The sequence below is a fragment of the Pteropus vampyrus genome, unplaced genomic scaffold (genome assembly GCF_000151845.1).
Source record: "Pteropus vampyrus isolate Shadow unplaced genomic scaffold, Pvam_2.0 Scaffold73, whole genome shotgun sequence".
NCBI classification, from domain to species: domain Eukaryota; kingdom Metazoa; phylum Chordata; class Mammalia; order Chiroptera; family Pteropodidae; genus Pteropus; species Pteropus vampyrus.
Genome location: NW_011888854.1, coordinates 1,225,244 through 1,235,213, shown reverse-complemented (window position 1 = coordinate 1,235,213; position 9,970 = coordinate 1,225,244). Strand labels below are relative to the sequence as shown.

The 9,970-nt window shown below is 34.6% G+C and overlaps 1 pseudogene; it reads left to right on the top strand.

Moving 5' to 3' along the window:
- Positions 1 to 623: 623 nt before the first annotated feature.
- On the top strand, positions 624 to 742 carry LOC111741106 (annotated as a pseudogene).
- The last annotated feature ends 9,228 nt before the right edge of the window (positions 743 to 9,970 follow it).

The window sequence follows — 9,970 nt, the reverse complement described above, 5'->3', positions numbered from 1 at the left end:
CTTTTTTTAAAGACAGACTTAATTAGATCTTGAGTAGCCTCAACCTTATTTCTTCCTGAAGGCCTTCGCATAAATGCTATGCCATTATGGGACTCTGTTATCCCATGTCTATTCCTTAGTAAGCTTCTTGGCCAAATGCTACAGTAAGGATGGTGACCTTGACAAGGATTTCCAGGAACATGCATTCCCTCCTCCACAGGGCCAGTTAGGCCCCCATATTCTATATTCTCCAAGTAATGTGGTTATCCTTGGTAGCACCTAAAAAACATACATATATTTTATTATAATAGACGATTTCCATAATTTTTCCATTGTAACTATAATCTCATGGTGTCAGGACTTGTTTTATCTTTTCTAGCCCTGCATCTACTACTAAAGTAAACGTTCACTAACTACCACAGGTTTTTGGAGATTATTTGCAATTGTTTATATATAATTCTGATTTTGATCAGTTATGAATACCTCTTTTTATAAATCATATTAATTGACAGATGACCATATTTATCTAAAAGAACACAACCATTTTCACTATATTTAGCTTAAGCGAATCAGATTTTATTGAGAATAATTCAATGACTGTTATAAATCTACACTGCACTTACTGGTTTAAAAGTTGACTTCCCATCTATGGCCATGCCACTCTGAACAAGCCCGATCCCGTCTGATCTCGGAAGCTAAACAAGGTCGGCCCTGGTTAGTACTTGGATGGGAGACTACCTAGGAAGACCAGGTGCTGTGGGCGTAAAACATAAAAAAATAAGGTATTGTAAGCTGACAAGGTCCTTGCAATCTGTGAAGTCAATCAAGGGTTGCTTCGCCTAAAAAAAGAAAAAAATTGACTTCCCATACACGACTGAGGTTCTTAGCCATCAGAATTCAGCATTAGTGAAAGCACATAGTAACTATGAATAGTTATTCATTACTTATGAAAACTACCTAATTAGTTAAAATTCTGAAAGGGCCTTTGACAGTGATATATTAAAGGGTCCCAAATTCAGATTCTTTGCCTCCAGCTTTCCATGCCACACCGCTTAGATACATGTACCTTGCAAAACTCCACTTAAAAGTCTCCTGGACATGATACTTACCCAGACACTACGGCCCCAGCCTGCCCCACAGCTCATCACTCCCTCTTGTTCATCACTCTTTATCTAATTGATAGCCCTGTTATCTTCTTATAAAAATGATTATAAAGTGTTGTAACTGCTGAGCACATCTGCCTCCCATAGTGCATGCTGCTGTATTAAGAACAAGGATATTGATTTATCAATTCTATCTCCCTGGCACATCTCTTATTTTGCTAAGCAAAGACTTTACTGCTCTGCGTTTTGAGGAATTAAAAAATAGGTTATGTAGATCAATTTTATGGGGTAAAAGATGAACATTACTACCATTTTATCAGCATGCTTTTGATTTCCGTGATTTAGTATTAATGGTGGGAATATCGTAGAATTCAATTATCAATGGTGAAATGCAGTAAGTTTTACATATTTATATTCATGGCCCTGTTTGGCAATAATGATTAAAAATTTTTCATTTAATTTTAACTGCCCTATCTCAGGACTTCTACCAGTGAACAACTGAATAGATGGCCTTTTGTACAGCAGAGTAACAGTAATGTATCAAAGAAGTCAGTCCAGACTCACTGACAGCTTTCACGTCAGGGGTGCGGGGATGAAATTTCATCTTCTGTCTCAGTAACTTTACTTCCCATTTACCATCTTCCTGCTCACCCTCAAAACATCAGGGCTTTGTCAATTGCAGACTAACATATAAGGGGGGGAAAGGAAATGGAAACAAAACAACATGAAATTTAAAAAGAATGTCTTCTAATTAGGCTAGATGGATGGTGGGACCCAAAAACTGCTTTTATCAACAGATTCCACCCATTGTATGTGAAGGTTGAAAGCTCCTTACATATCATACACGACAACTCACCCAGCAGGCTTTGTTCCTTTCTCTGTGGATCTTATGCTCAGGTCTTTGCTCAGGGTTTTCTCTGTTATCCTTAAAACAATAATCCTCTCATAGAAGCCTCTTTCTAGATTAAAATGAAAAAGAATGTACTAATTTTGCTTATTTTCTTCTAGAGCATTTATCGGTGCTTTTTGCTTTGTATAATACAATTTTTTTGAAAGTCTTCATAATTTTATTTTCAATTAATGACATTTATTCAACTATATAAATTAATTAATTTTGTAATACCCACTCATGATTTAAGTATGCATTAACATCAATTTTTATTTTCAAGTGAATTTCACCATTTTTTCTCTTATATCACCAATAAACTTAATAACAGGTTATTGCTTATTCATGTTTCAAATTTCTATTAGTGACATACATTTAGTAATATAATCAAATACGTGTTTTGTTTGGAATATTCCTTCACCTTTAATTATGGATTTGAGAAAATTAAATAGCTTACTTTTACTTTTTTTTTTCTCAAAAACTGTTTTTTAAACAACATGACGAGATAACTTTCTAAAATAATTACATATAGCTTGTTGGAGCCACTTGGAAAATGAATAACAGTCTACATCAACATCTTATTCATGACATTATCCAATATGTTGACTGCCATTCACTGATTATGTCAGGAAATAACTCTGTTGCCTACCACTGGCTTCCATTCAGGTTGTTATTTACTTTCACATTCTGCAATAACATTATATAATTCAGTGGAGAGTAACGGACATATTTGAAAGATTTCCCTTTCACCCCACCTCTTGATTGACAGAACTCCTGGTTTCTACTAGGAGTGGACTCATTTATATGTAAAGTATCCTGCAACATCCGATTGCTTGCATAAAAATTTAAAACAAACAAGAATCAATGCAATTTTGTCCTAGTTTCAACTGACAAATGCTAGATGTTGTACACACTGAGGAAATTCTCAGAGGACTTTTTGCAAGTATGACCAATTTAAAAGTATTTAGAAATATATATCTTCAGCAACAACGACAAAAAGAAATACTTTAAAAGAGGAGATATCAACAACAGTGACATCTCAGATTATTTGATTTTGAGGCTCGAAGGTAAACATAAGTCAAATGACAGATGACTGTGTTTCCAGCTGTACCTCTGTATATTGAACTGCATATTTTTGAACATGGCAGCAAAAAGTTGGATGCCTACTGGTTATGTAGTTAAATAACACAATCTATACTCACAGCTTGCAGATAGGACAGTTAGATCACAGAAATCATCCACTTTTTAATATTTTAATGTTTCGCTCTTACGTTCTTCGTACTTTGTTACAGTTTAGGAAATACACTTCATTTTTTATTCTAGCAAACAAGAAATGGAAAGGAAATGGAAACAAAACAACAACATGGCTCATTGGTAATAACTGCAACCTAGGCTATATTACTGAAACAACAGAAGGCAATGCTTAAATAGTGAAATAATGTGTATTTTCACAATTTGTGTACGGTTGCAGAAGTAACTAAAGATTGTTATCCATAGCTCCCTTTGTTAAAATTATATCTACGGAAAAGATCAGAATTGGACCCCCAATAGCAGTAAGGTAATACAGGCTCTAAAGTTCAGAAATGTAATGACTATGAGAATAAACTGAAAATTTCTACAGTTTGGGAAGAAAACAGTTGATAAAGTAGCATAATTATATATGGAAAATGTGTTTAAATGTTGGGTTTATTAACACATTTAGCCATTTGGACAGCCTTCGGAAATCTGGTGATCCGTTGGGGGAAGCAGCAACGACTGAGTTTAATAAGTAATTAATTGAACTGCAGAAACTGACTAAGGCTTAACTTCCAATGCAATTCTCAAATGGGGTATGAAGTAACACAAAGAACATTTGGATAAATTATAGAAATACTAAAGGAAATAAACTCAGAACACTTTAAGCATTTCAATTGGTAGCTTCTAAAACATAATTTGCCTGATTTCAGATGACTGAATAAATTAGTTTGATGTCAGTTAAACATGAACCCCTCTTTAGCCGTGTGTGTGTGTGTGTAAAACAATGAAAGATATTTGTGATAAAGTCAGCATAGCCTTTAACTAGTTGTACTCTGAACAAGAAAATAAAACTGAGTTTTTTCATCAGTAAAAGTATAAAGACAGTTATACTTATCACTGACCCATAACTATCTAGGTATTTACGAGTTGTGGAATCACTATTTCCTAGAAATATTTGTGAAATTGCTTTCAACGTGTTACTCAACATGATCATCCTGGAAAAGGCATTCAGGATTTAAAATTCTATCAAATTCCACAGGTAAGGTAGAGTTAGGTTGTCAAGTGACAATTCCTTCATGTGTGTGTATCAGATCAAAATTTAAAAGCAGTTTATTTTCTTTTCAAACCATGAAATCCTAATTAGTCAAGAGATCTAGATGTAAATATATGTGAACAATAGAACTGAGAATTCATAATTTTGTTTGTCTATTGTTTTGGTAGGACATTCTCCTTACCAATGAGGATTTCTCTGCCAGAACAGATTAATTGGAAATTGATTTTTGCCTTTAAAAAGTTCAGGGTTAATAAACAAAAGATGTCCACAATGATAAAAAAGTATAGATATTGTGTTCGAGTGATGTGCTAATTATGAAGCAGGGTGACTAAATTTGCAACAGGTAAAGTTGGAGGAAAGAAATTGTGGTAGTGATATGTAACTTCTCAATTCACAAGTACATTCTTCATTTAATTACAGGTGGATACTTATAAATTATTTAAAATAAAATTCTGGGCAAACAAATCGTCGCTGTCATAGAATACTTCAAGGAATGAATATAATGCGATTAATTGGTTGCTATTAAATGCATTACAGAACTTAAGGGTAAAAAAAAAATCATAAACTCAGTGCTTCATACTCCAAGATTAAAAGCTTGAGTAGGGAATGATGACAAAGCTTCTACAATCCTGCTAAATAATCATTATTTCCTGTAGCTGCAGGGCTGCTACTGTGAAAACCAAACACGGAGTCTGATCCTGTGAATGGCTGAATCACAACACAAGGAATTTGTAACTTCTTAGGGTTTATTATCATAAAGGTAGGACATATTGGAAAATAATGAGATTCTGGAAATTGGAATGGGGACATATGGGCAGAATCTCATGAGGCTGGAGACACTGAACTCCCAAAATCCTTCTGATTGTCTCCACAGAGCCAGCCTTCCTTTCCTTTGTTGAGGAGTGTCGTCCCTTCTTGCTGGAGAACATCAGTACTTGCCTCTCTGAGGTAGCTGTCTGATCATCTTCAGGTCCTATTCCTATAGCCTCCTGCTGCCTCCAGACCTACAACTGGGCTCGGGACCACCGTATCCCAGAGAGAAAGGGAAAAAGTGTGACCCGTGAGAAGGCACAAGATGCACCCAAAATGGCAAGATGATGCCAAATTACATCCATAGAAATGTGGAGCAAATGTTTTGGAAAAGATCCGAATAGTTTTGTGTTAGAATGAAAGAACTACAATGTTGTATCAGGCTGCAGTCATTAACGGGGACACATTGGAAGGAATTCTAAGTTTACTGTGTTAGCTAGGCTGAGTGGGAATGGCTCAAACGGTTTGCTTAGTGTGATGAGTGAAACCTAGATTCAAAGGTAACCTACATTCGATAAATGCTATACGTTCCTTGGTATATCATAAAGATGTCGTCCAGAGGATTAGTCATTTGGATGTGAGAGTAGATTTATCATTCAATACCTCCAAACTATATCCCTTGGAAAAGTCCAGAGGCTATTACTTTATGAAGGCTTTGGTAAATAACACTGTAAGAGGAGTCCCAACATTCTTAAAACTCCGTATTGGCTCTTGTCTGTAGATCAGAAATAATAGCACAAAATTCTGCCAGTTAAATACCTGACTCCTTGAATTTAAATCAGATGATCCATCCCAGGGTAGCAAGGGCCAAGAGGCAGTATTTAATTGTTAAAGATAAGGTAGTCGTGATTATGTTCGTGGTAGGGAGGTACAAGCAGTAATCATGATGATGTGACCTACAGAATTGGCCATTAGCTAATTAATGATGGTGCCTCTAAAACTGAAATAGAATTTACAGGTTAAATATGCCATAAATACTCACTTTGTTAAATACTAAAAATGAACTGCAATGAGAAAAGTGAGAGTTTATGTTCGGAGAAGTCCAATTTAAAGAAAGCAACTAATAACAACTCAAGATTTTCTTCTCTAGGGTAGGGAGAAAATAAAGTGGTATTTGTTTCTGAAATATCTTTCTTATGTTAGTCTTGCTGTTAGTCTTATGAATATGAGAAAGTATGGTAGGAGATCAGGTGACTTTGTTGTAATGGACGTTTGTGTTTTTTGCCATGGCCTACCTTGCATTTCTTCCCTGTTCTTGACTGTCTCATGTGGACGACTGCATTCTTACTGAGTAGAGTTTGGTAGGCTACATTAAGTCACCCTCTTTCTAGAAACAAAAGACACACATACTGCTCACGCTTGATTAGTGGGAGGATTCCCCCTAGAGTATAAATATTCCATGAAGTGACAAAAAAACCTTAAAATGTGCAAAGTGGTCTTTGACTTTATGAGACAGGCTCCTACACTTCTTGCTTTCTAGCTCTGTGAAGCTGTTTGGTTTCTGACAAACATCCAAGCTGGGCTTTTACGTTTCCATTGGTGAGACCTTACCATTTAATTTTGATGAAAATGACATGTTAGAACTGTTGCTTGCAACTAAAAGGACCCCATTTAGAAAGCATTTGAATAGGTACTCTTTCTTTGCTCCCTTATGAATTTTGCTCATGTCCTAAAAGGACAGAATCAAATTATAACACCTTCGCCTAATGATGTGAATACCTCCTCTATTCTGTGCATTGGATTGTATGGCCTGAGTTGAGATATGAGTGAATTTTCAAACAGGCAAAAAGACACACATACACAGAGAAGCAAGTGAAAGATTATGTTTGTACATTCTCTCAAGAATCTCTACAATGTGGCGGAAGCACAAGGGAAGAGGTCATCATCTTAAACTGATGAAGAATTCTCCAAGGAGGCAACAAGTACTATGTCAAATGTTGGTGTGGAATACTGAACCTCTACTCTCTCTGATTCTCAAGATGATCTTCTTATTTGTGTATTTAAACATGGCTAAACTCATTTGGTTCATAGTTAAGAGTTAAACAAAGGAAAATAGGTTAAAAATGTTCTCTTCAGAGAGAGAGAGAAGGAGAAAGAGAGAAAGAAAGAAATGAAAAAAGAAAGAAAAAGAAAGAAAGGAAAGAAGGAAGGAAGGAAGGAAGGAAGGAAGGAAGGAAGGAAGGAAGGAAGGAAGGAAGGAAGGAAGAAAGGAAGGAAGGAAGGAAGGAAAGAAAGAGGGAGGGAGGGAGGGAGGGAGGAAGGAAAAGAAAGTATTATCTTGGCAAAATGTAATGAAAAAGTGGGAGCCCAGGGGAAAAACCCAGCTCCCCTGAAGACAACAAGAAAACCTGCTGGAGACACATGGGAAATATGCCAAAATAACATATTTTCTCTGAGGAAAATAGTCTGTGAAAAAAAAAACAACTAAAATTGAGAAAAATGACTGAAAATAAAATCTGAAACAGTAAAGAGACAAAGGTAATGAGCACAAGACAGAAGAGAAAAGTGAGATTGCATTTATTTACAGATGTTTGACTTTATCTGAATATACATAATAATTTTTCTTCGAAAATAATATTGCTAACAAAAAATTTCAACTATTCATATACATGACTTTAGTATTCTCTTATATAATGAATTAGTGATAACGACGATAACTAAATGTTCATTATTAATCACAAATATGCATTAAAGTTGTATATAGAATTGCACTTCCAAAATTATAAAACCGAATTCCTACAAAATATTGGAACTTTGTCTTAACCTCTCAGAGCAATCAACGAAGACCGCAGAGACCACATTAGTTTCCCCAAAAGAATCATTACTCTTATGGATACTTTATAGCTAAGTAGATAATTCAACCAAAATATATTTTATTAAGACAGGCAATAATAATTTTTACTATATTTTTATGAGAATTGGTGATTTCATATAAAATCCATTAAAATATTTAGAGGATCAAGTTTATAAAGATAATTTTACTAATAATGAATGCAGCACTTAAAAATAATAACCCAATAAACATTTAGAAAGATACGAAGAAGCGATGCCACTGACATTTAAGTTATTAGCTAATAAATACTATAATAATAGCTGGCAATTATATACTTTCCTATTAACATAAAATTATATTGATTTAAAGATATTAAATTGTAACAACATATTTTCATATTTCGAGAAAATGTGCGACTTTTTTCAGCTGAAATTCAAAAGTGTTTCCATAATTTTATGTTTATGAATAATCAAAACAGTGGGAGAGACATGAAGCATTCAAGTATGAACTCATTTTAATAACGTTCGGCCTATTGATCAGATAAATACAGGATTTTGGCTGAAACAGATAAAAGGCGACCGACCTTTAAAAATTATGCTTCTTTTCCAATATATTATCTGAAATGACAAAGTGCTTTTGAAATACTGACATCCTCATGCATTATGATCTGGGTTAGGTCAAGCTGTGTAACAGGCAACAAAGGTATCTGTGTAATGCCATATCGAAAAATGTGTGAAAAGAAATATGATAAAAGTTATACAGCAACTCTTTTTTTTTTTTCCTTACCCAGTTTTTGGGTCACTTGTTTGTCCTCTGAAAATATCTGGGGTAAGACAAATATTTATCACTTCTTTTGTTTGTAAGAAATATAATGTTAAAGTACTTTTTTGGTTAACAGTTTAATTTATATCACAAGTAGAGGTGGAAAATTCCAAAGCCCTTATCATTTTCTACAATCTTTACATTTCTGCCACTGAGCTGAAGGTAAATGATGAGACACCAGCATTTTCAGGTTTAAAATTTTAGAAAACGGGTCAATGATTCAAGCTTTTTATTTCTGGACTGCCTTTCTTCTTTCCTTGCATACCTGCTGGTATTTTTTTTTTAACATAAAAATATAAAATAAGGTTAACTTAGATTAAAAATAACCTAAATAAAATGAGTTACCTTATTGTAAATTTTATCTTTATTATCCAAGATATAATATTCTCTCATACATATTGATATGGAAGGAATTATGTCCCCAAAATTCATATACCGAAACCCTAACATCTACTACCTTAGAATGTAACCGTATTTGCAGCTAGGACTTTTAAAAAGGTAATGAAGTTAAAATGAGATCCTGTGAGTGGGCTCTAATCCATTCTGATTTGTTTCTTTATAAGAAGAGATTAGGGCACCCAGAGACACCAGGGATGTCCAAGTACAGAGGAAACGCCAGGAGAGGACACAGGGAGAGGGGACCCCACCTGCAAGCCCAGAGGGGGCCTCGCGAGAAACCAAACCTGACACCTTCATCACAGACTTTTAGCTTCCAGAACTGTGAGAAAATACATTTTTATTGTTTAAGCCTCCCCGATTGTGGCATTTTATTATGGCAGTCCTATCAAACTAATACATCTATGGAACAGATTTCTTCCTTATTTATCCATTTTAATTTGCTTTCCTCAGCCATGAGAAGTGTTCCCTGTAATGAGTCAGATATTAACAAACTCTTAAAGGTGAACTTAATTATCACTTTTGATACACTGAATCTTATTGTTTTGTAAATTAACTTGAGGCTATAATATTGCATCGCACTGTGAAAAATAAGTCTTACATAGGTTTTGACATGGAAAAACAGAAACTTTTTAGCGCTTCCCAGTGACTGCCCTCTACATCCAGTTTAGTTCTAAAGAATCGCTGTCTAACTTAGTGGACTTTAGAGAATGATAGAGGTAACAAAGATACTTAGTTTCTGTTAAATTATCTAAAGAAGACATCTTTATACTTTTTAATCTTTTTATGACAGTGATAGAGTAAGAGCCCAGAGTGTCATAGGAACAAATGTAATAAATTGAAATACATACAGTCAAATCGTACATAATGGATATCCACTATTATGCTCTACTGTGATTTTTATATAAATA